The sequence below is a fragment of the Ahaetulla prasina genome, chromosome 8, assembly GCF_028640845.1.
Source record: "Ahaetulla prasina isolate Xishuangbanna chromosome 8, ASM2864084v1, whole genome shotgun sequence".
In the NCBI taxonomy this organism is placed as follows: domain Eukaryota; kingdom Metazoa; phylum Chordata; class Lepidosauria; order Squamata; family Colubridae; genus Ahaetulla; species Ahaetulla prasina.
The window spans coordinates 88995110-89021425 of NC_080546.1; the positions used below are offsets into that span (position 1 = coordinate 88995110).

Consider the following 26316-nt stretch of genomic DNA (forward strand, 5'->3'; position numbering starts at 1 on the left):
TGGCAGTTTGTAGGTGGTCTACAAAACTGTAGGCAGGAATGAACAAACGAGGCGCTGAAGAAACTTTTCCCACTGAAGGGTGGAGCAGTAAATTTGGTAATAAATAACATTTTCTTGATAGGCAGAAGGTACCAAATTCAATCCTTGGACTTTCTTGATAAAACTGGCAAACACAGCAGAAGGAAAATATCATTGCACACCCTCGAGATCCTGATAAGAGGCAACCTATTTAGGTAACGATTAATATTTATTGTTTTATTGTATTATTTTACACTTCCCAGAGTCATTTTCCCTGAGATGGGTGGCCTTATAAATTTAATAAGTATGTAGCGAGCGGGCTCTCTTATTATGAACATCTCTGTAGTCTTTTTTTCTTTTTCTTTTATATAAAGTTTTTAATTTTTTTTTAACACACATACAACAACATACAATGCATTTTTTCTGAACGGAATATTGGCCAGGTTTCATAGTCATACAATTTTTAGTTCTTTTCCAACACATCTTATATGCTTTCATTGATATATTTTCTCTCATTTTTATTTTCCTTCTTTTATTTATGTTATATATCTAATCTTACCCTTCACTCTGAATTTTAATCTTTTATGTGAGGAAGGCTCTCCCAGACTCCTAGAAAGGCTCTGGAGCCAGGTGTGAGAAAAACGGTCCTGGGCCATCACGTGCCAGGAGCAAGGGTTGTGGGGTCACGCACGCGCAGGGCACATAGAATTATGGGTGTGGGCACAAGTTAATCTCAACTTGGGAACCTCACAGTTTGTTGGACTACTATGACATCCCTCAGCCCTGGGGCCACAACTGACGGAGTGGAAGTTGTAGTCTGGATGAGGATGCGGCTTGAACTTACTCCCGAGCATCTCCCAGTTTCCTTCAAGCTTTGCAAAGAGCTCCCCACCTCCCTTATGAGATTGTTGCCATATTTAAGCGACAAAACTATTCCCAAGCAAAACAAGACTCCCTCTGCGTTCCAAAGCTGTTATCACAGCAACACAAATAGCCGAAAGGTAATTTTGTTATTAAGAAGGCCTCTGTGGGTGGAGAGTCCTCTGACCTACTGAATATTTGAGTTTTTGATGTCCTCCTTGACCCAGTCCACAAACCGTCCAGGGGAAACACAGAATATAGAATAATATGGTTGGAAGGGAATCTTGGAAGTCTTCTAATCCGACCACGGGTGAGCTGCTGGAGGTTCGCAGGGGTTCGGGAGAACCTCTAGCTAAGATTCTGTGGAGTTCGGAGAACCTCCAGATCCCACTCCTGGCTGGCCCCGATCCGATAGCGATGGTGGCAAATGGTTTGGAGAACCAGTAGCAAAAATCCCTGCCCCCCCCCCATGCCCAGCTGAGCTGCATGATCATCAGAGTTTTTTTAAAAAAACTTTTAAAAGCATTTTTTCTTCGGCTGAAAATATGCTTTTAAAAGTGAAAAAAAAAAAACCAATCTCTGACGATCCTGCGGCTCAGCTGGGATCGTCAGAATCTTTTAAAAGCATTTTTTTCTACAGCTTCTTCAGCCGAAGAGATTGTAAAAAAATGCTTTTAAAAGGCTCTGATGATCCCAGCTGAGTTGCATGATTGTCAGAGGCTTTTATTTTTTAAAGGCAAAAAAGAAATGCTTTTAGGAAAACAAAAACCTCTGACGATCAGGTAACTCAGCTGGGATCATCAGAGGCTTTTAAAAGCATTTTTTTACAACCTCTTCAGCTGAAGAGGTTGTAGAAAAAATGCTTTTAAAAATAAAAAAAAAGTTAAAAATGTTGGCCATGCCCACCCAATCACATTACCCCACCACCACCACGCCACGCCCAAAGAACCGGTAGTAACAAATTTTACATTTCACCACTGCTTAGCGCTGAGACTCATATACCGCTTCACAGCCCTCTCTAAGCGGTTTACAGAGTCAGCCTATTGCCCGCAACAATCTGGGTCCTCATTTTACCCACCTTGGAAGGACGGAAGTCTGAATCCACCTTGAGCCTGGTGAGATTCGAACTGCCAAATTGCAGGCAGCCGGCAGTCGGCAGAAGTAGCCTGCGGTACCGCACTCTCACCACTGCGCCACCGCGGCTCACACGATCTTGAAACTATCCCTCTGTAGATACAACCTAGGACTGTGTTAGGCTTTTTAGCAAGGATAGGGGTAGAAAGAGACGCGATACGCCGCCTGTTATCCCTAAGGTGGCTACAGGGATGTGAGGTGTGAGCACAGCAATTATCTTTTCACTTATCTAGCAAACTTTTGGGCTTAAAAAATCCCAGATTAATTTAGAAACGGGAAGAAAGGATAGGAGCGTTAAGGAACACGGCACCTTGAAACTGCCAATGCCTCCTTAAACCAGGAACTGAATTTTTTTTTTTTTAGAAAAAGGACGGCCAAGAGTTGTGTATGTTGGGTGGCCCTTCCCTGCCTTCTAGTTGCACTGGTGACATTAATGAAAAGATAATCTCCCAGCTCACAAAGTACAGGGAGATTTTGCATATCCACAAACACTCCCTTGCGAGCAGGAACTGGGTGGCGGAGGGGACTAGTAGAGGTTTCAACCAGGAGGAGGTTGAAAACTCCATAAGCAAGACATTACAAGCAGGATACTAGCGGTACACGGGAGGGGAGGGAGAAAGAGAGGAGGCAAAAAACGAAAACAGGGAAGGGACACGAGGAAGAAGGCAGGAAATTTAAGCAGACACATGCGTACCGCAAACAATCCACTCCCGCGGTCTGCCTTAACAGCACCTGTAACCATGCAAATTCTGAAGGAATATTCGTGGATTTTTTTTTTTTTTTTTAAAGTCATTTTGGAAAAGACCAATCAAGGGCAGAATATTGCTTTAAAGATGGGAGGGTTTTGCAGAGAAAATTTTCACCCCAGGGCAGTGGTAGGATTCAGCCGGTTCGCACCACTTCGGGGGAACCGGTTGTTAACTTTCTGAACAGTTTGGCGAACTGGTTGTTGGAAGAAATCATTAGGGCAGAGAACCGGTTGTTCAATTATTTGAATCCCACCACTGCCCCAGGGTCATTCTGCACCCTCGACTTACGACCAACCACTGAGTCCAACAGTTCCGTTGCCAAGTGAGACCTCAAGTCCAGTGAATTTCGCTCCCTTTTACGACCTTTTCTTGCCACTGTTGTTAAGTGAATCGCTACAGGCGGTTAAGTTAGCGACACCGTCTGGCTTCCCTGTTGACGTGGCTTGTCTGAAGGTCATAAAACAGGATCGCGTGACACACACACCCCCTCCGGGAATGACGCCCCCGTCGTAAATACGAGTCAGTTGCCAAGCCTCTCAGTTTTGATCGCTTGACCAAGCGGGATGCTACGAGGGTCGTCAGTGTGAAAAAGACGTCATCAGCCACTTTTGTAACTTTGAACAGTCACTAAACAAATCACTGTAAATCAAGGCCTACCTGTATTCCTTTGTCTAATTTGGGCACCACCACCACCCCGACATCTTCCACAGCAAAGTGAAAATATCCTGCGCAGGTGAGATTTGGTTTTGCAGCTGGAGAGAATCCAGAAATATTCTAGAAAAGCCAAATCACTCAATGTGTGGACTATCCTAAGCATAGATGGGGCCGTGATAGCTCAGGGGCCGTGATAGCTCAGGCTGTAAAGAAGCCTGTTATTAAAACACAGCAGCCTGCAATTACTGCAGGTTCGAGCCCGGCCCGAGGTTGACTCAGCCTTCCATCCTTTATAAGGTAGGTAAAATGAGGACCCAGATTGTTGGGGGGGCAATAAGTTGACTTTGTAAATATACAAATAGAATGAGACTATTGCCTTACACACTGTAAGCCGCCCTGAGTCTTCGGAGAAGGGCGGGATATAAATGTAAATTGATGGGATTCAGCAGGTGGGCCCGTCCACTCACCCCGGCTGTATGCTATCCTATTTAGGCACGTTTTTGTGGCCGGTTGCATGTGCGGAAGGCATGGCGCCAGCAAAGCACATGCATGGAAGGCCAGGCGCATGTGTGGACATTTGCGAACCGGTAGGGAAAGTAGGTGAATACCACCCTTGATCCTATGGCGTTCAAATGGTAGAGATTATTTTCAGCTGAAGCCGATTCCATGGTGACCACATGAAGATGTCCACGTGGTATTCTTGGTAACATCGTCTGAGTGATTATTGTGCCTTCTTGTGGGATAGTTTTAGTTTTTTTTTTTTTGTTTTTTTTTATTGAAAGAGTTTTAAAAAAAACAAAAACATTTTTCCCCCTTTTTTCCCCCTCCCTCCCAAAAAAAACCCCTTCCCCCCTCCCCCCCCCCGGCTTCCCGGGTCAATCACAAGGTATTGTTATACATAAACCAAACATAGAATAAAATTTTCCCTTCCAATCCAAATAACCACATCCAAAGCTTTTCGTCTCCCAACCCCCTCCCCATTCATAAAATAACTTTCTAATTATTCAAAGGCAATCTGATATTTCTTAATCTGATATCTGTTTTGTAGATAATCAATCCATTTTTTCCATTCAATTAAATATCTTTCCTGCGTATTGTCTTTTAAAAACGCTGAGATTTTAGCCATCTCAGCCAAATTAATAACTTTCAATATCCATTCTTCTATTGTAGGTATCTCTTCTTTCTTCCAGTATTGTCCAATCAATAGTCTTGCTGCTGTTATTAAGTTCAGAATCAATTTAGTCTCAATGCCTGTACAATCCGTTATAATTCCCAAAAGGAAAAATTGTGGCAGGAACTTTATCTTCTTCTTCAGTACATTTTGAATAATCCACCAAATTCTTATCCAAAAGACCTTAATTTTCTTGCAAGTCCACCAAATATGAAAATATGTAGCATCATCACAATCACACCTCCAACATTTCGCTTGGATATTATGATACATACATGATAATTTTTGGGATCTAAATGCCATCTATAAAACATCTTATAAAAATTTTCCTTAAATTCTGTGCTTGTGTAAACTTAACATTTCTAACCCAAATTTTCTCCCATGTTTCCAACATTATTGGTTCCTGAATATTCTGTGCCCATTTTATCATACAACTTTACCAAATCCTTTTCCGAATCTATTTCAAGCAACACATTATACAATCTCTTTATATGCTCCTGGGTCTGATTTCTAATTTGCTTTATTAAATTTTCCTCCCTTTGCATTATACCAATTTTTTGATCTTCTTTCCATCTAGCACTTATTTGCCCATATTGAAACCAAGTATAATTCCTCCCTTCTTCATTTAATAGCTGTAATGATTTTAATTGCAATCTACCTCCTTCAGCATACAAAAGTTCTTTATAAGTAATCATTTCCTGTTTCTGTTCTATATTTAAAGTTTTATTTTTATTTTTCAATCCAGGGAAATAAACCTTCTGGCTGCTTCTGGTGGCTTCCTATTCAGTCCTAACCTGGTCCTAATCTTTTTTACGATCAACCAAAATTAGAATTGTTTTGTTGATAGAATTCAAAAGATGCCTGCATATACCTGTTAAACAGTCTTTCCTTTCCTTTCCTTTCCTTCCTTCCTTCCTTCCTTCCTTCCTTCCTTTCATTCAACCAAAATCAGAATTGTTTTGTTGATGGAATTCGAAAGATGCCTGCATATACCTGTTAAACAGTCTTTCCTTTCCTTTCCTTTCCTTTCCTTTCCTTTCCTTTCCTTTCCTTTCCTTTCCTTTCCTTTCCTTTCCTTTCCTTTCCTTTCCTTTCCTTTCCTTTCCTTTCCTTTCCTTCCTTCCTTCCTTTAATTCAACCAAAATCAGAATTGTTTTGTTGATGGAATTTGAAAGATGCCTGCACATACCTGTTAAACAGTCCTTCCTTCCTTCCTTCCTTCCTTCCTTCCTTCCTTCCTTCCTTCCTTCCTTCCTTCCTTCCTTCCTTCCTATTTACCTACCAAAATCAGAATTGCTTTGTCAATGGAATTCAAAAGATGCCTGTATATATCTGTTGAACAGTCCATCCATCCATCCATCCATCCATCCATCCATCCATTGATATATTGTCCGTGGTGCTCGCTGAACTTGGTCCTTGTAGACGTTTCATTAACCAAACTAGGTAACATTATCAGTGTTAGAAGGGAGTGGTGTGTGTGGAGAGGCGGAGGAGAAGGAGGAGGGAGGAGAAAGACTATGGGGTCCTTGGTGCTCTCTGATCTTGGTGGTTTTCGTGCAGATGTTTCATTACCAAACTAGGTAACATCATCAGTGCTAGAGGGAAGAGGGGTTGGCTGTCTGTTGATATACAGTGGCTTGTCCTGTAAGTGGTTCCTTGATTAGCCAATCAAAAAGCTCCAAGACCACAGTATCTCCTGATCAGCAATCAACACCCAGGTAAGCAGAGATTAACCCCAAAGTTAACGCTAAACCAACATTCAAAGAAGTAAACAAGGAATTACTAATTCAGATAAACAAGCTAAAAGTAGACAACAGCCTAACCACCGTTCTCACCAACACTGATTTGGGCAAGCCACTAGTATATAAAAGAGAGCAAACCCTACTCCCCCTCTAGCACTGATGATACGACCTAGCTGGGTCACGAGACGTTTGCAAGAAAACAAAACAAGCTCTAAGAACCCCAAGGACCTCAACGCTTTTCTTCCCCTTGGTCATTTCTAATTGTAAGTTGTCCAGAGTTGTTGGCAGTTTGTAGGTGGTCTACAAAACTGTAGGCAGGAATGAACAAACGAGGCGCTGAAGAAACTTTTCCCACTGAAGGGTGGAGCAGTAAATTTGGTAATAAATAACATTTTCTTGATAGGCAGAAGGTACCAAATTCAATCCTTGGACTTTCTTGATAAAACTGGCAAACACAGCAGAAGGAAAATATCATTGCACACCCTCGAGATCCTGATAAGAGGCAACCTATTTAGGTAACGATTAATATTTATTGTTTTATTGTATTATTTTACACTTCCCAGAGTCATTTTCCCTGAGATGGGTGGCCTTATAAATTTAATAAGTATGTAGCGAGCGGGCTCTCTTATTATGAACATCTCTGTATTCTTTTTTTCTTTTTCTTTTATGTAAAGGTTTTAATTTTTTTTTAACACACATACAACAACATACAATGCATTTTTTCTGAACGGAATATTGGCCAGGTTTCATAGTCATACAATTTTTAGTTCTTTTCCAACACATCTTATATGCTTTCATTGATATATTTTCTCTCATTTTTATTTTCCTTCTTTTATTTATGTTATATATCTAATCTTACCCTTCATTCTGAATTTTAATCTTTTATCAAACTTTTTCTCTTCCTCCCCCTCTTCTTACTCCCTTTATAGTTCTGTTGGCATTGTGATTTCAATTCTATATAAGGGCCTGGCTACACCAGACAAATTTCTGGAGAGTTTGGCCCTCAAAACATCTGGAGAACCCAGATGGGCAAAGGTTGCATTAGTTAATTGCTCTTGATCTCCAAGCAACTACTGTTTGTACAATTTCGTCCAGAAGAAAGTTCTGTTTTTAATTTAGACATTCAAGAGCCCCAGGGGCGGACTGCTGGGAGTTCACAGGGGTTCGGCAGAACCCAGTGGTGAAATTCAAATTTTTTTACTACCGGTTCCGTGGGCGTGGCTTGGTGGGCGTGGCTTGATGGGCCTGGCAGGGGAAGGATACTGCAAAATCTCCATTCCCACCCCACTCCAGGGGGAAGGATACTGCAAAATCTCCATTCCCTCCCCACTCCATGGGAAGGATACTGCAAAATCCCCATTCCCTCCCCATTCCTGGTGGAAGGAAACTGCAAAAATCTCCATTCCCACCCGACTCTGGGGGCAGCCAGAGGTGGTATTTGCAGGTTCTCCGAACTACTCAAAATTTCCGCTACCGGTTCGCCAGAACCTATCAGAACCTGCTGGATTTCACCCCTGGGAAAACCTCTAGTTAAGATTCCGTGCAGTTCGGAGAACTCCCAAATCTCACTCCTGGCTGGCCCCACCCACCCCTCCCCTCCCCTTCCTGGAGTCCCCACATGGGCCGTTTTGGATGCAGATAATTGCAGGGCACATGCGGAGGCTCGGGGAGGGTGAAAAATGGGCCTACCGGAAGTTCAGGAAGGCTGGGCCTGTTTCCGGCCTCCAGAGGGCCTCTGGAGCCTGGGGGGTTGTTTTCGCCCTCCCGGAGGCTCAAGAAAAGCCTCTGGGGCCTGGGGAGGGCAAAAATATGCCCCCCCATGGTGCAGGAGACAGATTAGGCCACGCCCACCATGGCCACTCCCACCCAGCAACCGGGCAGAGAACCCCTTGCTAAAATTTTTGAATCCCACCCCTGAAGAGCCCTCGCGATAAACGCTGGTTTTCCATCTCCAGAGGCAGGTAGAAAATTATATACCCTGAAACTCAGGAATCGCGGAAGAGCCGTTTCATAACCTCTCTCCAGAAGCCACCAAACCTGTTTTTACCGGTGCTTTAAGTGTTGCGCCATCGTGCCACGTAGGGTCACGCTAAGAGCAAGTAGAAGATTTTAAACGATCGAAGCCGATCATTTTTCTTTTTTGTCTTTTCCTGGAAAAAGTTCAAACTTTGCCCAGCATTTCTGTCGCATTTAGGAAAGCGAGGTAACCACGCGGCGTCTTGCTGTCAGACAGGCGAGTCCTCAAACTTACGGCCACCATTTAGGTTGCTCAGTGAGAAATTTGTTAAGAGAGTTTTGCCCCCTTAACAGTTGTTGTTAAGTTAACCACACGATTGTTAAGTGAATCTGGCTTCCACATGGATTTTGTTCATCCGAAGGTCGCAAAAGAGAATCATACTCGTGATTCCCCGGGACTTTGCAACCGTCATAAATGTGAGTCCATTGTCAAACATCCAACTATAAATTACCTGACCACAGGGATGGTCGTAAGGGTGAAAAAACGGTTGTAAGTCACTTTCCACCCCCCAGTGCTATCGTAACTTTGAATGGTCACTAAATGAACCGCCGTAAGGCAAGGACCACCTGTAAGTGAACCCCGGTAGCGCCTTCATTTGAAACCTGGATGCCCATAAAGTAGTTTTTTCAAAATGCCTTAAATAGTTCACGCATTTGGTGAAAAAGGTGAGGAAAAAAAAAAACCAAGACATTGAATTCATCACATCTGTTCATTTCCGTGGGATAATCCCCGAGAAAACCTGCGGACAACCTGACTGGTAAGAATTAAACTTCATCATCTGCTTCTCAAATATATAAGAACAACTAGAGGATGTGTGGAATTACCCCGGTTAATTAGGTATTTTTAAGTCACTGGAGCAGAAAATGACACACGCTGGACATTTCCGTAGACTTACAACCATTCATGCCCTACAAGCAAGAATAATTTGAGATAATTGTTTGTTTGATGCTCGTTGAAATGGAGACGGAAGTTGTTTACTGAGCAGAATAATGAATATTTTTTTGCCTGCGTAATTTGAACCAAGGCAAGCCTATTGCTTTTTTCCTTTTAGGCTGTCGAAGAACAAAGAAAGACAATTCAGTCTTGGTGGTTAAGATACCAGGGTAGAAAGTGGGAGGCCGTGAGTTCTAGTCCTGCCTTTGTTAGGTTTGGGTATTGACGAGGCAGGAGACCAGGTTAGTGACAACAGCTCTTTAATATAGTGTGACCCAGCAAAACTCTGGAGAAAAACCTCTCCTTATATACACTTCAGCCAGAGGCTGCATCCAATCAGAAGCGAGATACTTCCCGCCTAAAACTCCCGCCAAAACTTACAGTAATACATTACACTCCTCCCCTCCCAGAAGGCACTTTGCCAATATTTGCATATTACTTCTCTACGTAGTCCCGCAGGTACGTGGGGCGTCTCCTGACTCTCCCGGACCTGCGCAGTTCACTTTCTGGAGTTGAGTCGAGCTTGCCGGAGGGGCTTTTCGTTCCTCTGAGCTCCTCCTCCCGGCCATCCGGCCCTGGATTATTCGCCGGCTCGGACCTGCTGTCCTCTAGAGGGACCTGAGGGTGTCGCTGGACCTCGCCTGACTCAGATAAGTCTCTGTTTGGTTCTACGCTTTCTGTTTGTTCTCGGCTCCAGTCAGCTGTGGGGTTAATTAAATCATAGTCAGGGCTGGTCTCGCCTAATTCTGCCTTATCGCTCAATCTGTTTCTTAATTGATCTATGTGGCGCCTCCAAACTCTGCCATCGTCTATTTCCACTAGATAAGATTTGGGGCCCGTTTTGTCTATGACTATCCCCCTCTTCCAGCTTGGGCCGTCGCTGTAATTATGTGCCCACACTGAGTCTCCTATGTTTAATTCCCGGATTCTATCTGGTTTTGTTTTGAACCCGTCCTGCACGTAGTTCGGGTGTAGCCGGTCTAGCGGGCACCGTAGCTTCCGCCCCATTAATAGCTCGGCTGGGCTGCGGCCGGTGGCCACACAGGGGTCCTGTGTTGACGGTTAGGAATGCGTCGATTGTGCCTGCCAATCGCCGGGCCGCTTCGTGATAGCGCTTCTTCGCACTCCGAACAAAACGCTCAGCAAGGCCGTTCGACGCAGGGTGGAACGGCGCTGAGAGGGCATGTCGGATGCCCTCTTCAGCCAGGTACCCTTCAAATAATGCTGCGGTGAACTGTGGGCCGTTATCGGACACGAGGGTGTCCGGTAGCCCGTGTGTGGCGAAAAGGTGTTTTAGCGCTGCAATGACAGCTCCCATGTTGTGGATTTCATTAAGATGATCTCCAGCCATTTGGAGAATGCATCCACCACAATTAGAAATGTTTGGCCGTGGAAGGGCGGCAAAATCAATGTGTATGCGGGACCAAGGGCCTTGGGGTTTCTCCCACTCCAACACTGGGGCCGTGGGTGGTAGTGGTCTGGATTCCTGACATACCTGGCATCGCCAACCCTGTCACCGATTTCCCTGTCCATTAGGGGCCACCAAACATAGCTCCTGGCTAGCCCTTCATCCTTACAATTCCTGGGTGACCCTCATGCAGTAGTTCCAGGACTTTTTCTCAGCTTCTCTGGAACTACCACCCTATCCCCCAGAGCAGGCACCCCTTGCACAGACAATTCTTTTTCTTTACAAACTCTCTAAAACGTCGCCCGGCACAGCGGGCCATCCCTTGAACCCAACCGATTACAGTTCTTAAAACAACGTCCCGGTAGGAGGCCCGAGCCACTTCCTGCGATGTGACTGGGCCAGAGTCCCAAGAGTCAATTAGTAGAACGGGGTGCCCGGAGTAGGGTCCTCGATTTCCCGGCAATGGGCATCTGCTCAATGCGTCCGCATGCCCCAGCTCTTTCCAGGTCGATGCTGCAGTTTGTAAGAGTAGGCGGCCAGAAAAATAGTCCATCTGGTCAGCGGTGATAGTGCCACTGGCGTTGGGCGGTCGCCAGCCAGTAATCCCAATAGCGGTCTGTGGTCAGTGATAATTTCAAAGTCTCTCCCAAAACGATTCGTGAAATTTTTCACCCTGACACTATTGCAGAGCCTCCCTATCTAGCTGGCTGTAATTCCTCTCAGCCGGGACATTGTTCGTGAATAGAACGCTATAGGGGCTTCAGTGCCGTTTGGGAGTCTGTGGCTAAGTACCGCTCCTACTCCATAGGGGACGATCACAAACCAATACTAACGGCAGTCTGTTGTTGTATTGTATTAACAGGCTATCGCTTGATAGCAAACTTTTACTGCCTCAAATGCCCTATTCTCTGACTTCCCCACGACCAAGCAGTGTTTTTCCAAGCAATTTATGCAGCGGTTCAGCAACGGTTGCCTTGTCTTTTAAAAACACGGCGTAAAGTTTACCAGACCCAGGAAAGCCTGGAGTTCTGTCTTGTTTTTGGGTGCTGGGGCTCTCTTTATCGCCTTGACTTTGCTCTCAGTGGGTGAATCCTTTTTGTCTATTCTATAGCCCAAAATTCAACAGATTCGACCCTATCTGACACTTGCTTGCTTTGACTTTTAATCCTGCCGACCTAAAATGGCCAAAACTTTCCTTAATCGCTTCCCCAGTTCTCTTAAATCTTCCCTGATACCAACACATCATCGAAATAGGGTACGACTCCGGTAACCCTTGTAGGAGCCGCCCATCAAATTTTGGAATAGCCCGGGGCCACACTCACCCGAACTGTAACCGGGTGCACTTAAAGGCACCCGGTGCGTTACAATGGTCTGGGCTTCAGCTGTGCTAGCATCTACGGGTAGCTGTTGGTACGCTTGTGCCAAGTCTAATTTGGCGAAAACTTGTCCGTGCCTAGTGAGTGCAATAAGTGTTGCACTACTGGAACTGGGTAGGCGCTCTTTTGCAATGCTTTGTTCAAGGTAGCCTTGTAATCAGCGCAAATTCTTATGGACCCGTCTGGTTTTATAGGGTGACGATTGGCGTCTCCCATTTGGCATGGTCAACTGGCACTAGTATCCCTGGCTGACTAATTTATCTAACTCTTTGTCGATCTTAGGTTTGAGTGCAAAAGGAACCCTCCTTGCCTTTAACCTAATGGGAGCTATTTGGGGGTCTAAATTGAAGGAGATAGGGGTCCCTTGTACTTGCCTAAACGGTCCTCGAATCGTCTGCGAATTCCTCCATTAGGGCGTTTTGCAGGTTGCATCCGCTCCGGTGGACGCCAGTCACCCCATTCCCAACGCCTGAACCAGTCTAGCCCCAGCAAGCTTGGCAAGGTTCCTCGACTAACGTGATGGGCAGGGTCTTTTCGTATGTCCCGTGACTTGACCTCGACGGTCGTTGTCCCTCGAACAGGGATGCGGTTGCCCTGGTAATCCTGCACCGGAGCCGTTGTTTCTGTAGCTTGCGCTTTGCGATGTCGGCAAGGCTTTCACAAAAGTGTCCCAGGACATGATTGTGATAGCTGATCCTGTGTCTACTTCCAGTCGGCACGGTACGCCTTCAATTGTCGGGTTTGTGAAGATCTTTTCTTCGATGCGGGTAGCTGCGTGGTCTATGGTAACAGTCATTCGGTTTGACTTCGCTCTTTCTTTCCTGGCCAATCGCGGGTCGCCTCGCCGATCTCGCGCTCTGATTGGCTGGTTTGAAATTCGGCGGAATGTGGGGTTTGCATCTCTGACTCAGAGCCGCTCTGATTGGCCGATTTGAATTTTCGCGGAAGGTTGGGGTGCTCGGCAGACTTGAGCCAGGTGCCCTTCCTTTCACACCGCCGCAAATGGCGCCCTGAACTTACATCTTTGGCGCTGATGTCGCCCGCAACTTCCGCATTCCTCCGGTCTTCCTTGTCGATTTTCCGTGTAGTGGACTTCTTCCTCCTCTTCGCTGGTTGACTCACGATAGGTTTCTTCGTGGTGGACTGTGCTCGGCTTTGCGCCCGCCATCGGCGTGAGTCGCTTTTGTAAGGTGTCTGCTGCATGGTTGGACATCTCATGGGCTCTGGCTTCGTCCAGGCGTTTGCCAATGTCAGGTTGCTCTTGGCTAGCAACCGTCTCCTCAAACGGATGTCTCTGACCCCCGTATAAGTTGTTCCAGCAGCTCTTCGTCCAGATCGCGGTACTGCAATGCTTGGAGGCTTGTCTCAGGGCTGCCATGTAGTCGCTGATAGACTCGCCTTCTTGTTGCCTGCGCCCCCAAACTCGCACCGTCGAACGTATTTGGACGGGGCTGGTGCGTAGTGATTCTTCAGGAGGGTCTGAAGGGTCTGCCACGATACGGAGTGTAGCGGTGTTGGCTCCGCTAGGGCTTCTGCGACGGCGATGACTGCGGACCCACAGTGGCTTATGAAGTAAGCCCGTTTGCGGTTGTCGGAGACTCCCTGTAGCTCGTTTGCCTCCAGGAAACTTTCGAAACGGGTCATATATATTCCCCATGTCTCCTGGGCAGGGTCAAACGGAGTGGGTGGCGTGTAGCCGGTCATCGCTGCATTCGCCGTCACCTTGCTGGGTTTGATTCTCGTAGTGAGTTCAGCTCTGTTCTGGTGCTCTGCCTCAATATCCCACCTTCGTCGCCAATGTTAAGTTTGGGTATTGACGAGGCAGGAGACCAGGTTAGTGACAACAGCTCTTTAATATAGTGTGACCCAGCAAAACTCTGGAGAAAAACCTCTCCTTATATACACTTCAGCCAGAGGCTGTATCCAATCAGAAGCGAGATACTTCCCGCCTAAAACTCCCGCCAAAACTTACAGTAATACATTACAGCCTTGGTCATGAAAGTTGCCAGAAGCCTGTGAAGTTTAGCCCCGCCTTGGCCCTGAAAGCCGGTTGGGTGACTTTGGGCCAATTACCAGGAGACGGTGAGTTCTAGTCCCGCTGCTTTAGGCACGAAAGGCAGTTGAGTGATTTTGGGCTAATCACTCACTCTGAGCCCAACCCATCCCCACCTCACAGAGTTGTTGTTGTGGGAAAAATAGGACGAGGGAGGGATGTTTGATTTGTTCGCCACTTTGAATTATTCGTAAAAATAACAAAGGCGAGAGATAGATGGTAGAGAGACAGACAGAGAGACAGATAGCTAGATGACAGAAAGATAGATAGATAGATAGATAGATAGATAGATAGATAGATAGATAGATAGATAGATAGATAGATAGATAGATAGATAGATAGATAGACAGACAGACAGACAGACAGACAGACAGACAGACAGACAGACAGACAGACACTGTAGATAGATGAGATAGATAGAGAGAGAGATAGATAGATAGATAGATAGATAGATAGATAGATAGATAGATAGACAGACAGACAGACAGACAGACAGACAGACAGACAGACAGACAGTAGATAGATAGATAGATAGATAGATAGATAGATAGATAGATAGATAGATAGATAGATAGATAGATAGATAGATAGATAGATAGATAGATAGATAGATGATAGATAGATATAGGTAGATGACAGATAGAAAGATAGACAAAGATAGATGATGATGAAGATAGGTAGGTAGGTAGGTATAGATAGATAATGACAGACAGACAGAAGGCAAGATAGAGATAGATGACAGATAGATATATGGATTATAGACAGATAGACGATGAAGATAGATAGATAGATAGATAGATAGATAGATAGATAGATAGATAGATAGATAGATAGATAGATAGATAGATAGATAGATAGATAGATATAGGTAGATGACAGATAGAAAGATAGACAGATAAAGATAGATTATGATGAAGATCGGTAGGTAGGTAGATATAGATAGATAATGACAGACAGACAGAAGGAAAGATAGAGATAGATGACAGATAGATATATGGATTATAGACAGATAGACAGACAAGTAGATAGATGTCAGATATAGATAGACAGCTACAGATAGATGATGATGAAGATAGGTAGATAGGTAGGTAGATAGATAGGTAGAAGGTAGATAGATATAATGACAGACAGATAGAAAGAAAGATAGAGATAGAATAGAACAGAACAGAACAGAACAGAACAGAATAGAATAGAATAGAATAGAATAGAATAGAATAGAATAGAATAGAATTTTTTATTGGCTCTGTGATTGGACACACAAGGAATTTGTCTTGGTGCATATGAACTCGGTGTACATAAAAGAAAAGATACCTTCATCAAGATACAACACTTACAACACTATAATGATAGTCATAAGGTACAAATAAGGTTCAATACAATTGAACGTGTCCAGAAATATTTTACAAGAAGAGTTCTCCATTCCTCTGAAAACAATAGAATACCCTATCCCACCAGACTTGAAATCCTAGGCTTAGAAAACTTGGCACTCCGTCGCCTTCGACAAGACCTAAGCTTAACTCACAGAATCATCTATTGTAATGTCCTTCCGGTTAAAGACTACTTCAGCTTTAATTGCAATAATACTAGAGCAACTAATAGATTTAAACTTAATGTCAACCGCTTTAATCTAGATTGCAGAAAATATGACTTCTGTAACAGAATCATCAGTGCTTGGAATACTTTACCTGACTCTGTGGTTTCTTCCCATAATCCTAAAAGCTTTATCCAAAAACTTTCTACTATTGACCTCACCCCATTCCTAAGAGGACCATAAGGGGCGTGCATAAGCGCACAAACGTGCCTACCGTTCCTGTCCTATTGTTTTTCCTTTCTTCTTTCTATATATATGCTTATACCTCCTTATATTTACCCATATATGTTTATATACTATATAATCTTTTGTATGATTCCTACATATATTGTTGTGACAAAATAAATAAAATATAAAATAAATAAAATAAATAAATAAATTTAACACTTAATGATACAACACTTAATGATAGTCATAGGGTACAAATAAAATATCAGTATAAATCGTTAAGGATACAAGCAACGAAGTTACAGTCATAAGTGGAAGGAGATGGCTGATGGGAACAATGAGAAGATTAATAGTAGTGCAGATTTAGTAAATAGATGACAGATAGATATATTGATTATAGATAGATAGATAGATAGATAGATAGATAGATAGATAGATAGATAGATAGATAGATAGATAGATATGATGACAGACAGACAGACAGACTCTGAGGAGTGTCCTAATAGGAGGCTGCCAAAACCAGAATCCATCTACAACAAAGCTTTTGCAGAAAGAACACCAGAAAATCCTCCTTATATCTAAAACACCTGAATTAAGCCAATGCCTAGAAAAATCCAGGAGCGTGGCAGGGGCTCCCATTCCCGAGAAGACGGCCAAGGCATCCAAGGCGTTGGAGCTCACACAACCGAGCATGGAAGACAGAGGCGGAAAGGGACTCGGGAAAGCATCTCCCAATGGCCCCTCCCCTTGACTCGAAAGACCAAATATCGGCTCCCTTATCAGGAAAATCTGGGTTCCCCTTTATTGCGCTCTACCGTGCAGTTCCTGTTCAGCGACTTGGGACCTGGCTGTCTTCTCGCAAGGCCAGATGGAATGGTTGCAATCCAGAGGTTCAACAAGTTTTTCTTCCACAGGGTTTTAAAACGAGTATTTTAAGACAGGTAACGAGCCATTATTTTTTGGTTTCATTTTGTAGGCTCACCAGGCTTGGGAGTTACAACTAGGATTATATACTTCTACGTTTACTTCTACATATCATCTATATGAGGGACGCAGCGGCTTAGTGGATAAGACGCTGAGCTTGTCGATCGAAAGGTCGGCAGCTCAGCGGTTCGAATCCCTAGTGCTGCCGTGTAATTGGGTGAGCTCCCGTGACTTGTCTCAGCTTCTGCCAACCTAGCAGTTCGAAAGCACGTAAAAAATGCAAGTAGAAAAATAGGGACCACCTTTGGTGGGAAGGTAACAGCGTTCCGTGCGCCTTTGGTGTTGAGTCATGCCGGCCACATGACCATGGAGACGTCTTCGGACAGCGCTGGCTCTTCGGCTTTGAAACGGAGATGAGCACCGCCCCCTAGAGTCAGGAACGACTAGCACATATGTGTGAGGGGAACTTTTACCTTTACCTATCATCTTTATCTATCTATCTATCTATCTATCTATCTATCTATCTATCTATCTATCTATCTATCTATCTATCTAATCTGTTTCTCTACCTACCTACCTACCTACCTACCTACCTACCTACCTACCTACCTACCTACCTATCATATCACCTACCGTGAAATGCTCCCGGTCCTGGCTGGCCCCAATCCAATAGCAATGGTGGCAGGTGGTTCGGAGAACCAGTAGCAAAAATCCCTGCCCCCTCCCCCCAGCTGAGCCCCGCGATCACCAGAGGGTTGTTTTTTAAAAAACTTTTAAAAGCATTTTTCTTCAGCCGAAAAAATGCTTTTAAAAGTAAAAAAAAGGCTCTGATGATCGCGCGGCTCAGCTGGGATTGTCAGAACCCTTTGAAAGCGTTTTTTCTACAACCTCTTTCTTCAGCTGAAAAAATGCTTTTAAAAGTAAAAAAAAGGCTCTGATGATCGCGCGGCTCAGCTGGGATTGTCAGAACCCTTTGAAAGCGTTTTTTCTACAACCTCTTCCACCGAAGAGGTTGTAAAAAAAAAGTTTTTAAAAGGCTCCTCTGGCGATCCCAGCTGAGTTACCTGATCGCCAGAACCTTTTAAAAGCATTTTTTTTTACAACCTCTTTGGCCGAAGCGGTTGTAGGAAAAATGCTTTTAAAGGGTTCAGACGATCCCAGCTGAGCCGTACAATTATCAGAGGCTTTTTTTTTTACTTTTAAATGTATTTTTTCTTGAAAAAAATCTCCCTTTGCGACCTCCTCACCAGCAAAGGCAACGGGAAAACCAGACTGACTTAACAACTGTGTTTCTAATTTAACCCTTGCAGTGATTCACTTAACCACGGTGACAAGAAAAGTTGTAAAATGGAGCAAAATTCCCTTAACAACTATCTCGCTTTAGCAGCAGAAACGTTTGCGGTCGTAAAACAAGAACGGACTAAATTAAAGCTAATATTTAGTTCGCATGATTTTAGTAGATAAGACAGAAAATAATTTTACCCAGAATTAAACTTGGCTGTTTGAATAATACTGTATAAGCAGGTTGGTAGCCAAAGCAAAACCGTTGCTAACGATGCTCTAATTTTTCTGTAGCCAACTTCCTTCCTTTGGTGAGGAACAGAAGTCTATGATTGACAGGCATTTCAAACACTCAGCAAATTGCAAAGCTGTGATGGATATTTTGCAGGGCAGATTGTGATTTAAGCACATACTCAGTAATACATTTTCATGACAGTGTCTATTCATTTGTTTTCCTTTTTCCATTACTTATTTCTTTTCCACTATAAAAAAAAAAACACGGGAGAAATCTCGTGAGGTCAGAAGACACCCAACTCAACTAAGTTGACTAGCCTGTTGGGGCATCACATATCCCTCAAAATGGCCATTTTTTAAATACTAAATCAGAATAGAGCCGGAAGGGATCTTGAAGATCTTCTAGTCCAGCCCCCTACTCAAGCAGGAGACCCCATATCATTTCATTTATTCATTTATTTATTTTGTCACAACATCATACAAAAAGATTATATAGTATATACACATATAAACATATATAGGAAGAAGAAAAGAAAAACAATAGGACAGGAACGGTAGGCACGTTTGTGCACTTATGCACGCCCCTTATGGTCCTCTTAGGAATGGGGTGAGGTCAATAGTAGAGAGTTTTTGGTTAAAGCTTTTAGGATTATGGGAAGAGACCACAGAGTCAGGTAAAGTATTCCAAGCACTGATGATTCTGTTGCAGAAGTCATATTTTCTGCAATCTAGATTAAAGCGGTTTACATTAAGTTTAAATCTATTGGTTGCCCTTGTATTATTGCAATTAAAGCTGAAGTAGTCTTTGACAGGAAGGACATTACAATAGATGATTCTGTGAGTTAAACTTAGGTCTTGTCGAAGGCGACGGAGTTCCAAGTTTTCTAAGCCTAGGATTTCAAGTCTGGTGGGATAAGGTATTTTGTTGTTTTCAGAGGAATGGAGAACTCTTCTTGTAAAATATTTCTGGACACGTTCAATTGTATTGATGTCAGAGATGTGGTGAGGGTTCCAAACAGGCGAGCTGTATTCTAGAATTGGTCTAGCAAATGTTTTATATGCTCTGGTTAGTAGTGTGGTGTTTTTGGAAAAGAAGCTACGCAAAATTAGGTTTACAACTCTTAGAGCTTTTTTTGCTATGTAGTTGTCGTGGGCTTTGGCACTTAGATCATTTGACATGAAAACTCCAAGGTCTTTAACCATTTATGTCTTTAACCATTTAACCAAAATGGTTGTCCAATCTCTTCTTCAAAACTTCCAGTGTTGGAGCACCCGTAACTTCTGAAGGCAAGTTGGTCCACTGGTTAATTGTCCTCATTGTTAGGAAGTTTCTCCTTAATTCCAAGTTGCTTCTCTTCTTAAGTTTCCATCCATTGTTTCTTGTCTTGCCTTCTGGTGCTTTGGAGAATAATTTGATCCCCTCCTCTTTGTGGCAGCCCCTCAAATACTGGAATACTGCTATCATGTCCCCCTGAATCCTTTTCTCTAGACCAGTGGTTCTCAACCTTTATACTACTGTGACCCTTCTAATACAATTCCCCACGGTGTGGCGACCCCTTTAATACAATTCCGCCTTGAGGACGGAGGCATTAAAGCGGAGACTCCTCCCCTATTAAGTTTAACGCGCCTGAAGCCAGATTAGGCTAGCGATTGGGAGTGATTGCAGCTGGCTTGAGAGGAAGACATCAGAGCAAAGATTTCTCTCTTTTTTAATTCATCGCGCCTGAAGCCGAATTCGGCTAGCGATTTGAAGAGCCTGCAGCTGGCTTGTGGAGTCAACCATTGGAGCGTGATTCTTCGACTCGCAAGTATATTTCCCATAATTTCCGATGGTCTTAAGTGACCCCTGGCAAATCGTCATTCGACCCCCAATGGGATTCCGACCCACAGGTTGAGAACCGCTGCTCTAGACTAGCCAAACCCAAATCCTGCAACCGTTCTTCCTATATTTTAGTCTCCAGGTCTTCCTAGTTGCTATTCTTTGCATCTTTTCCAAAGTCTCAACATCTTTGTTGTAATGTGGTGACCAAAACTGGTTGCGGTATGCCAGGTGTGGCCTTACTTTATAAAGCGGTATTAATCTTTCACCTGATTTTGATTCTATGCCTCTGTTTATACAACCGAGGATTGTATTCGCCTTTTTGGCTGCCGTCACAAACGGCTGGCTCGTGTTTTAAGCGATTGTCCACTAGGATTTCAAGCGGGGGGCGGGGGGGTTCAATTTTTTTTACTACCGGTTCTGTGGGCGTGGCTTGGTCATGGCATGGCTTGATGGGTGTGTCTTGGTGGGCATGGCAGGGGAAGGTTACTGCAAAATCCCCTTTCCCTTCCAATCAGCTAGGACTTTTTTTTTATTATTTGCATTTATATCCCGCCCTTCTCCGAAAACTCAGGGCGGCTTACACTATGTTAAGCAATAGTCTTCATCCATTTATATATTATATACAAAGTCAACTTATTGCCCCCAACAATCTGGGTCCTCATTTTACCTACCTTATAAAGGATGGAAGGCTGAGTCAACCTTGGGCCTGGTGGGACTTGAACCTGCAGTAATTGCAAGCAGCTGTGTTAATAACAGACTGTCTTAGCAGTCAGATCCACCAGAGACTTGGGAGGCAGAGAATAGATGGGGGTGGGGCCAGACAGAATTTTTACTACCGGTTCTCTGAACTACTCAAAATTTCCGCTACCGGTTCTCTAGAACTGGTCAGAACCTGATGAAACCCACCTCTGGTGCATGTGTGTATACACACACTCAAACACATTGCATAATGCAATGTTTATCGTATTGCAATATCTATCTATCATCTATCTATTCATCCAACCATCATCTTATCTTGCAATGTTCAAAGACAAAGGCCTTAGTGTTGAGGAACGCAAAATTCCTATAGTTGACAGAATAGCTTCAGATAATTAAAATTAGACAGACAGATAGATGGAAGGATGGATAGATAGATAGATAGATGACAGATAGAGAGATAGAGGGATGGATGGATAGATGATAATGATAGATAGCTAGATAGCCAGATGGATGGATGGATGATAGATAGATAGATAGATAGATAGATAGATAGATAGATAGATAGATAGATAGATAGATAGATAGATAGAGTGAGATAGATAGATAGATAGATAGATAGATAGATAGATAGATAGATAGATAGATAGATAGATAGAGATAGATTTGTCTCTATTGGCATCTTAACATCTTAAATTCTGGAAGGCCTTGAAAGCAACAACAAAATATCACCCAGCCATTAGGGAATGTATTCACTTACTTTCCCTACCGGTTCGCAAATGTGAATGTGCGGGTGCTCTTGCTTCGCTCACACGCATCCCGTCCACGCATATACCCGGCCTTCCGTGCATGGGTTTGCTGGCGTGGATGCTGTCCGCGTTCCAGAAAACCCCCTCCTGCAGAAAACATCTTTCAAAGTTCTTTTACTAGCATAGGTAAGCTGGCACAGCTGGATAAACTCCGAATCTGGAGATCCGGGTTTTTTCTTCAGTAGTACAAAACCCCAGATCACCCCCTACCCCTGGACTCCTCTGCCGGTCACCTGCTCCAATCACCAACCGTCCCATCTCGAGGCATCACTCCGACCACTCCTTCTCCAGATGCCGTCTTGGCCTGACCTTGACCGGCAGGAAGAATGTTATTATGTCTAAATGGCCCCTTGTACCAACCTCCCCACCCCTTCTCCTACTTTCCCACACAGGAGAAAGTGGCAGCGTGTGGAAGCCTTCGGCCTAGTATGGCTTTCAAAGCTGACACATGCCTTCTGCGCATGTGCCTGGCCTCAAAAACGTGCCTAAATAGAATGGCATAGAGCCGGGGCAGGTGGGGGAGCCCACACGCGACCTGCGATTTCTGCTACCAGTTCGGGAAAACCTCTCCGAACCGGCTGAATACCAGCTCTGCCGGCCATGATGGTTGAGTCAGGGCTTTTGCTGCTGGTCATCTGAACATGCATGTCCATGCATCGAAGACCCACCAACCAGGACTGTGTCTTCTGGATTTATGGACACGGAAAGTCCTCAAACAGCTACACAGCGGCCTTCAAGAGGACTTCCGGCCAGGAGTCTCTGGGGTATTTGCAGAATCCACATTTCCATCCTCCCCCAGTTTCTCTAGCGGTTTCTCCTTCAACTTGGCCTTCTCTAGAAAAAGTATCTGGAAAAGTTGGGAGATGCAGCCTGACAGATCTGAAGGACACTGGATGCAGAGGTGGGCTACACATACTGTAGCAACCAGTTCTCCCAGCACCGGAAATGTGAATGCACACACGCCATCTGCGCATGTTTGCGGCGTCACAAAATACAGCAATTCGCTCTCGCATGCTGTTCGCACAGGAATGCGACGTCAAAAACACAGCAATATAGGACAGGATTGCATCCGGGCGGGTGGGCATCTGCAAGTCGCCACTACCGGTTCACCCAAACCGGTCCGAACCGGCTGAATACGACCTCTGCTTTATAACTGTTGCAGTATCTCCACGGTCTCGTGATCAAAAATCAGACGCTCAGCAATAGTTATGACGGTTGCCGTGTCCCGACAACACGGCAATTCGCTCGCGTGTGCCATCCACACATGCATGCGGCGTCAAAAACACAGCGACATAGGATGGAACTGCTCCCGGGCGGTTTGTCCGAATCGATATGAACCGGCTGAATACCAACTCTGACTGGATGCCTAAAACAAACTTCTGAAGTTGCTTCATCTCAGAATTATCTTCCCATAGACGTCAATCACTCGTACACTAGCCGGAGAAGAGGTGAGAAGGTGAGTCTGGTTCCAAAAAGTCTTTTGCTAGGACTGCCTGCCTCCGGTTTTGCTCAGAGGAGGAAATCCAAGTTTCCCCCCACCTCACACCTCCCTACAACAAAGGCAGAAGTTGGAGAGCAGACCAGATCTGCCTTTTGGTCGTTTTACAGAGAATAAAAGGTCTTAAGACTAAGGGGGAAAAAAGAAAGGAAAGAAGGAAGGAAGGAAGGAAGAAAGGAAGGAAGGAAGGAAGGAAGGAAGGAAGGAAGGAAGGAAGGAAGGAAGAAAAAAAGAAAGAAAGAAAGAAAGAAGCGAAATCCTCCTCTATTTCCTCATTGCTCAAGAAAGAAAGAAAGAAAGAAAGAAAGAAAGAAAGAAAGAAAGAAAGAAAGAAAGAAAGAAAGAAAGAAAGAAGCAAAATCCTCCTCTATTTCCTCATTGCTCAAAATAATAGCCTGAGACAATGGAGAACTCTTAGTCATCAATTATAAGTGGAACTCTGGAGAAGCTGGTTTGGTTTTGTTTTTTTTTTCTCGTTTTTTTTTCTAAAGAGATGTGGAAATTGTAAGCGCAAAAACGAGTTTTTTTTTGAATCAAAGTGCTTCTCTTACAGGGAGGCACACTTTTTGCGTTCACCCGTTTAAACCAGGCTGCGTGTCCGTCCACCAAGATGTTCTACAGCTGAGTTGTTTGAATTTGCTGAGTCACCCTAAATTTATTTATTTATTTATTTATTTATTCGAATTTATATACCGCCCTATCTCCCGAAGGACTCAGGGCGGTTCACAGGCAGATAAAAAACATATATATACAGATTAAAAAACCAATTAAGAAACTTATTCAAAAAGCCAGATTATTAAAATAGTATAAATATTAAGACCAATTAAAACCCCTATAAAATTTAAAAATTAAAAAAAAAAAAAAAAAACTAGTCCAGTCCCGCGCAGATAAATAAGTATGTTTTAAGCTCGCAGCGGAAGGTTCGGAGGTCTGGAAGTTGACGGAGTCCTGGGGGGAGTTCGTTCCAGAGGGTGGGAGCCCCCACAGAGAAGGCCCTTCCCCTGGGCGTCGCCAGACGACACTGCCTAGCTGACGGCACCCTGAGGAGTCCCTCTCTGTGAGAGCGCACGGGCCGGTGAGAGGTATTTGGTAGCAGTAGACGGTCCCGTAAGTAGCCCGGCCCTATGCCATGGATCGCCCAGCTTTCGCCTCAAGAACGTCGGAACGCTACAAGATTTCCCTGCACACCTAAGCTTGGCATTGAACCGGGGAGCGTCGCCAGTAAAAAAAAACAACCTGCGCGCTCCGTGTAAAAATAAAGCTACGCGCAACCACCGCAAACCACTGTATTCGAGAATTACGGTTGAAAAGTCTAAGGCAGGGGGAGTCAAACTCAAGGCCAAACGGGCTGGATCTGGTGCTTAGATCTGGCCTGTGGGGCCATCTTGGAAACAGCGAAGGACTGGCCCCCAGTGTCGCAGCCCTCCCGAACGCTGTTTTTTCTGGCAGAGGATTGCAGGAGACCGTCGCAGCCGAAAATGGAGCTTGAGATCCCGTTTTCGCTGGCAGAGCGCTCGCTCCACCACAGGCGCCCCCGACACGAGTGAGGTCGAGCTGGCCATTCCCACCCCGGGCTCCTCCAAGGTCAAACACAACCTCGATGCGGCCCTCAATGAAATCAAGTTTGACACTCCCTGGTCTAAGGCGTTTCGTAGTAGGTCACAACCTTACCAAAGTCTTATCTTACCCACTTCGGGAACGCAGCCGGTTCGGGTCTCTTGGACACTGGAACGTCGCAAGTTGCAAACGACCATTTAAAAACTCAGGCTGTATCTTCTCAATGGCTGGAAAAAAATAAATAAATCCCAAACTGAAATCAAACCATAAGGCAATTCAGAGCAAGAATTAAGAGTCCTGCGTTGCGCGTCCAGCTACACTTCCTTCTCTCGGCCACCCGCCTCCACCCAGCCTCTGAGTAACTGCTTTAAAAAATCTCCAGTTTTACAGCGGCAACCCACAAATGTATTTTGAAATCAGCTGGATCTGTAAAATATTTCGAGCTTAAGAGCGAAGAAGGAAGAGCCGAAGTGGAATGTTGCAATGAGCATTTACGTGCCGTGAAATATCCAGATCTCCAAGTAACTAAACAGTAGCTCTAAATTGAATATTATAAGGGAAGAAGCGGGAAATGGGGTGACCATTCAAGCAGAATATTCACTCAATCCAAAAAGGAATTTTAATCAGGCATATTTTACATATTGGCAGTGGGCTTTTATGTACAGTATGTATGTATGTAAAATAGCGGATAGGACTTTGTGCATGCGCAGAGGTTTAAAGCACGCAAACTCAAGTCAGAGGGACCCTTGGTGCTTTCTAAGCTGGGGTGTTCTCCTACAGACGTTTCATGACCCAACTGGGTAACATCAGCAGTGCGAGAAGGAAGTAGGGGTTGCTCTTTGTTTGTATAGAACTGCCTGGTATACAGAGTTGTCCTCGATTTAGGACTATAGGTGAGCCCATAATTTATGCTGCTAGGTGAGAAATTTGGTGAGTTAGTTTTGCTCCAGTTTACAACTTTTCCTGTTACATTTGTTAAGTGAACCACTGCAGTCGTTAAATTAATAATACTAGTATTAATCATTAATAATAACGAATTAATAATTAAGTGGATGTGGCTTTCTCACGGACTTTGCCGGTCAGAAGGTCTCAAAGGGGGAACCACGTGAGCCCCTGGACACTGCAGCCGTCATAAGTGTGAGTCAGTTGTCAAGCATTCGAGTGTAAATCACGTGACCATCAGGTTGCTGCAATGGTCACAAGACACAGTTGTATGTGCCGTTGTAACTTCGAACGGTCACTAAACAAACGGTGGTAAATCAAGGACTACCAGTATATTGAATCAAGAACAGATTCAAGATATATGATCATTATCAATTTTGAAAACACCGTTAGATTCCATAGATGAGAAGACAGAGAAATACAGATGGGATTCAGCCAGTTTAGACCGCTTCGCCCGAACCGTTAGCGGAAATCACGGGTGGGGGTGGGCCCGCCCCCGCGCACCTGCCCTGGCTCTATGCCGTCCTCTTTAGGCACGTTTTTGAGGCCGGGTGCGTGTGCGGAAGGTGCACGTGCGAACAAAGTGCATTCACAGAAGGTTGGGTACATGCGCAGAAGGTGCACGAGCGGGGCGAACCGGTGGTAAGAAAATGTGAAATCCACCGCTGTTCTATATGG

At 44.4% G+C, this 26316-nt stretch overlaps 1 protein-coding gene across 6 annotated transcripts in view; it reads right to left on the bottom strand.

Annotated features, from left to right (window-relative positions):
* The window catches only part of RBM47 (RNA binding motif protein 47), a 129488-nt gene that overhangs the window by 75259 nt on the left and 27913 nt on the right, over positions 1-26316 (bottom strand). For 3 of the 6 annotated variants that reach the window (XM_058193278.1, XM_058193277.1, XM_058193270.1), the window contains exon 2: positions 24827-24923. The exons of 1 other annotated variant lie outside the window; for it this stretch is intronic. The gene's annotated coding sequence lies outside the window, so the exon portion shown is untranslated. Of the gene's footprint in view, positions 1-24810; positions 24924-26316 lie in introns of all 6 variants that reach the window. 2 more of the 6 variants (XM_058193271.1, XM_058193273.1) reach the window with 2 other exon arrangements.